A 5,816-nucleotide genomic window follows, 5' to 3' on the forward strand; every position below is an offset into this window, starting at 1 on the left:
CAAGGTGTTTCATTTTTCCACCCGAATCATGATCAGCAGATGTTGCTTTTTGTTCGGTACGTATGCATGGACTGTATGTGTAATAGATTTGTGTAGAACCAGCAAAAATAGAAATTAGAATTACTAATACTATGGGTACTAATATCACTGTCACTCACAAATTGTGTGCTCTGGTGATGGTTGTACAGGGAAGTAGGGTGCTAAAATATGTCGTCTCATAATACATTAAAAGTATGGTAATGCAAGAACACTAACACGCAATCCTTGCTATGTTTAACCGTCTTTTTTCTCACTTTATAATTGTAAAGGGCCACTGTTACATGTATGTTGTAATTAGATTATGTGGGGCAAATATCTGAAACATCACTCTCTATATATTCAGAACAGCAAAGGCCTGTTAGGTTGATAGTCTCTTCTCCTTGGGTCCATGTAGCTCAGCTGAAAATACCCCATGCAGCGCCATAATCTCCATGCCTGATTAAGAATAAAGGCACATCATGATGACATGCAACCTCCACCACCACCGCCTATGCTGATTAAAATTGCATTGCAATTACACACATGTAATGAATACATGGTAATGGTATCATATTAAGCCAGTGCAAAAGGACTGCAGTTTTTTTAACTTTTTTTTTCCTCCACAAAAACGAATTTAACTCCAGCTTTCCGCATCTTTAATATGACTTTACTTAGCTTTTTACCTTTTGTAACAGAACACATGTCTGCATACTTGCAGACATCACTAGTGAAAACCCAGAGATAGGCCCAACACCGGAATCCTAGTCTCGTGCTCTGCTCCTTAGCTCTGGACTGTAGAAAACATTTCATTTTGCATCCTAATTTACCAAGTTTCCGTATTATGATGGGATCTCAGTCGTAGATCTCCCTAGTCCCAGGATAATTGTGTGATTGCACTCAATTAATATAAACTGCTCTTATTATGAATATTCCAACAATATCGGTTAAGTCTGAGTCCAGCTGTCAAGGGTTTTATATCCATTTACTTGTAGAACTGATTTGCACGCGGCCGACTAATTTCTTTGTGCATGTCCATCCCATATGAGAGACGTCTAGAATAAATCAGAGGTTAAAGTTGCTGGAAGGTACCATACTTATGAGATCCTAAGCCCCATACACTTTACCCCTATTCGACTGCAATAGGAGGCGAGAGGTGTATGTCGAGAGCTACACCCAAAAGATCTGATCACCCCGCTTAAGTTCCAGTTTACGATAACATATTTTTATCCTAAGTAGACACCATTGACACTCGGGCTGACCCGAAGTATAGCGTCCCACTCCACATGGAGAAAATGTCCTTGGAGCTGCTACGTTCGACAGTACAATAACCTTATGAAGGATAAACGGGATCTACAACAGATATAGATCAATGAAAGTTTTATTACAGGACAAATCTAATTATACGACAAGTACAATGTTGAAAAAGTCAATGCTACCTAATTAAGAGGAAATGGTTACATGGACACTAGGTCCACGGGAGCCCTTTAGCGGGGTTTAAACTCAAAGATTTGATCATTACACCAAAGTTTAATACCTAGGTATCTCGTGGGACGACCCCAGCCAGGGACCAATGACGTGCCGGCATTTACCTGGGCTGGGCTTAGCACAATGGCGCGGGGTTGGGTTGTAACCAACACCGTATCCAAATCCTATGATTCTAAATCTTTAATAAATTCACTAATAACAGTTTCAAAACCAAGACCTGTTCACCACCCGAAGTATTTCCATCAGATTGATACTAAACACATGCATAGAATTTCAAACACATCATAGTAAGCATTTAAAACAAGCATATTAGATCTGGCGGGAGTTTCAGTCTCTGCGTGGGCACGGGAGGTGCGCATGCAGGAGCAAATGGCCGCTGGCCGAAGATGCGCTGGGAACGCACAATGGGGGGTGCGCGCTTTTCACGCCGGGAGGTGCGCAATGCATACAGGTGACCGGAGGTTTTGAGCGGTCCCCCCGAAGGGGGCCCTCTGTCACACAGTGCTTTTGAGATCCAGATGTCAGATATGCAATGTTTATCTTTGAAGTCAACAGAAAACTCAGAGTAGTAAAATAAAGGCGTTGAAATAAGGAAAAGAAACGCAAACAAATGTTAATACCATGCCCGTGAGCCACCGGCGCTGTGAATTCAGTGCCCCTTTGTCAGGGCCCATATGGGGGAATCTTACAGTGGCCCCTCGGAACACGAAGGTAAAAGTCCAGTGTCTTTCGTGGCCGGTAGGAATGCCCCCACCGGCTGTCACTGACGAAGAACGGGCGTGAGGTATTTGCTGGCCGTCAGTGCTGCTTCAGACTCCCTTTTCTAGGAGCGGATGAGGTGTTTGAAGTAGCAGCACTGGATTAGCGTGAAGAGGAGGATGAGGGCGCTGGCGAGTACACAACCCCTGAAGATCCAATCCCACCATGTACGCTGCCTCTGCGGCATGGTTGGTGGAACTGGTGAGGAGCTCTGCAGTCTTCTCGGCCAGGTTTGTTTGTACCTGGGCCTGGTTGAGTACACTGTACCCGCTGGATGAGCTGCTGTAGGGTCACGGTGTCAGCCAGCGCCTGGGTCCCCTCCTTGTAGAAGGGGTCGGTGTTCTCCCTTCAGGGAGGGAGGTCAAAGTCCAGTGGAGTTGAGTGACCCCATGGGGAGGTCATCTGTCAACGCTAGACAGAAGCTGTGGTTGGCGGGGCATGTCAGCCCGCCATAGGAGAAAGAGTTCATCTTACTGATGCCACACACTCCTGTGTGTTGGACACCTGGACGGAGTTCAAGTATTCATGGAGTGACCTAAAGGTTATTAACTTGGAATCAAGAGTATTACAAGTACAGAGGACATATTTGGTCATGGCAACAATTCGAGTGGTGAACAATGTCTCAGTCGTACCAATAGTCATATACCCTGTAAGGTGGTCCCACGTTAATACCTGAATACATTAGAGTGGTCAATAGCTTAGAATACTGTACATTTTTCATTCTGTCAGATTCAAACCACCTATGTAAATCCAAGATCACTATAAGATCTTGCAGCGCACGCTTAGGCACTCTGTGCCGCGCACATCTAAAACTTGCTGGGGGGCAGCAGTAAACAAATCTTGTGCAAATGTCTATGTCTATAGGCTGCGTCACGCTCGAGCTTGTAGGTTTGGTTGAATAATGCTAGACTAGTGGTCAGTAGCGCCTGCGCCTCTGACCGCACAGCCTTAATGATTCGTTTATTGGAGTTAGTGAGGTGCTGGAATCCAGCGGCCGCATGGCTTGCCAGCTAACTTGTGTACTGTGACTGTCCGTTCATTCTATGCGAGTTCACTACCGAATTGACTGTACCAAAGAGGCCAGATATTTGTGAGAGTAAATCTCTTTTGCTGCGCATAGAATTTACTTGAGCCGCGAGTCCAAATCCATAGTCAGTAATCGGGTCTTCGATGCGTGACTGCAGCCATGTGTATGTGTCTCCATTCGTGTCACGATGTGTAGTGTAGGCAGTCAGTATGTATGAAATGTGTGCCATAACTAAATTGACATTGTGCAACAAGGTTTTGTTCATGCTACCCTTAATCAGTTGTGTGTGGGTGTGGATGAAGTATGGGACATTGTGTTGGTCATGTATAACACAGGTAGTCAATTAAAACATTTCTTGGTTCACATGTGCAATCAGAGGTGTGGTGTACAAATTGTTACTATGGAGTCAATTGACACCACAGTACACTTCTTTCGTCGGTTCTCATCTGTGAGGGGAAAAGACAGGTTAAGCAATGTCGTTGTAGACTATATGTGTGAGGTTATGTACAAGGTCCTACGTGCGGTAGCACTTTTCTGGATCCTTCTCATCATGTTTTATGTGATAGAGTATGTACATAACACCAATGTTAGCGAGTGGGCAGTTTTAAACTGATACCACATAATGCTCCTTTGTAATTCTTTAGTGGGCTATGGGGTGCAGCCTACGGTGAGTTTAAAGGGAGGATGGATGGAGCCTTCATTACAACGTTTGTGTGTGGCAATTTTGACCCGGAGCTACTCCGGAGGGCCAGGCTATATCTTGTTTAGTAAGTAATGAAATGAGATCAGTGTGTACTGGCCCCTTGAAGGACTTCCAAACCCATCTCCAACATCCGTAGTTGTGGGGGAGCTGCACCCCTTGGTCAGGCCTAATGTGTGTCGGCCCGACAGTCTTCTTTTTGTCCGGCGTCCATGGAATGGCCGCAGCTTCTGTAACAGAAACATAATATGATTATTCATCAGATGAGCACCTAAACCTTTTCCATTGCACTTAAGTGAAAACATCGCAGTTCCCCTGGTCACGGCCCAGAACAACTGTTGTTCACAGCTTTATGGGCCGTGCCAGTGTGGGACAAGGTATTTTCTCTCACAAACACGCGCATCATTGTTCATATCTCCCGCAACAAATTAATTTTCAGCAGTAGGATTAAGTGTGTCACTTCTCACATTAGATTGCTGTTGCCTTAGCTTAGCCTGTGCATACAGTGCTTTGGGCAATTTGTCAGCGCTGTGGGCTGAGGTGGCCACCGTCAGTGGTCTCAAGTCATTTGGAGAGATGCAGGCCAATGGAGAGTCTTATGACTCGCCCTGTCATTACTTCAAATGGGCGGAAGCCCGTGGCATTAGTGTTTGTGCTGCGTGATGTGTTTCGAGAACCTTTGGCGAATGTAACACAAAAATGTTTTTCCATGACTTATTCTGTGAAATGTCCCATGATCCGATTCACTTTGAATCGATACCCCATGTGCTGGAACAATTTGTCTAACCAATACTCGCACTACGTGCGGTATTGTTTCGTATTGGAATGGCTTCGACCCATTTTCAATAATTAATTGACTATCACAAGACAGTTCCGGATCAGGAACTGCGTATTAAATTGGTGCGGCTGGAGTTGCTTTGGTTCCTAGCGGCGGACCAGGCAATCGCCGCCCCAGCTCATGACGTCAGAGGCCCGTGTAGGCCACCAGAAACGGCGTTAAATGAGTTGGATCGTAGCTGCGGAGGAAATATTCCTCTCCACCAGATTTAGTTGCAGGTAAATAACACTAATAGCAAAGCCTTTGCGGTTTCACACATAAACAGCTCTAGCCTCAAAACAGCTGTCCGGTGCACACAACCAACGAGCAAGCACAACATTTTGTCTACTGCTCTAGTAAGTCTATGCAGAGAAAGACAGCCTTTGTAGGCGAGCCTAAATGGTTCCAACCTGCAAACAGCCTGTCTATGGCTTTATAAGCACACACAACAGCTAAAACATATTATTTAACCCTCAACCTTCTGTACGGTGCAAGTCATCTACAAAAGTTTCTGGCATTGCTTCAAATTAGGGGGTCGGGAGACGGCAGTGGCTATGCTCAATGTGGGAGGCTCAGTGTATGTGACTTCCATGTGTTTTACGCGACGAGTGCAAACGTGCTATGAAAGTATCCAAAAGTTAGACTATCAAATGCATGACAGGGAATCCGAATTTAAACCCCTACGTCGCTTACGACGTGGGTTCTCTCATCTCTCATGCCTGTTTATCTTGCCAGCTGATCTTGCCAGGGCAAGTGGCGCGTGCGCGTTCTCGCGAGGGACTCGTTGCCATGGAAATCTACTATACATCCGGGTTATCACAACAGCTGAGCCGACTACGGCTGCAGCATGTGTTTGTTATCTCGAATTCGTCCGGGAGTTACTACCATTACTGCATAACCATTTCATGTTGTAGGCGCTGCATAGCACAAAACTGTGTATGGACTCTGGTGGGATTTCGGGAGACCATCCTGGAGTAGCGTTTGCGCTTACAACGTTAGCATGGTCACCG

The 5,816-nt window shown here is 45.5% G+C and overlaps 1 pseudogene; it reads right to left on the bottom strand.

The window, feature by feature from the left end:
- Window positions 1–1,406: 1,406 nt before the first annotated feature.
- On the bottom strand, window positions 1,407–3,741 carry LOC134453506 (uncharacterized; annotated as a pseudogene).
- Window positions 3,742–5,816: the final 2,075 nt, after the last annotated feature.

The sequence above is a fragment of the Engraulis encrasicolus genome, chromosome 8 (genome assembly GCF_034702125.1).
Source record: "Engraulis encrasicolus isolate BLACKSEA-1 chromosome 8, IST_EnEncr_1.0, whole genome shotgun sequence".
Classification (NCBI taxonomy): Eukaryota; Metazoa; Chordata; class Actinopteri; order Clupeiformes; family Engraulidae; genus Engraulis; species Engraulis encrasicolus.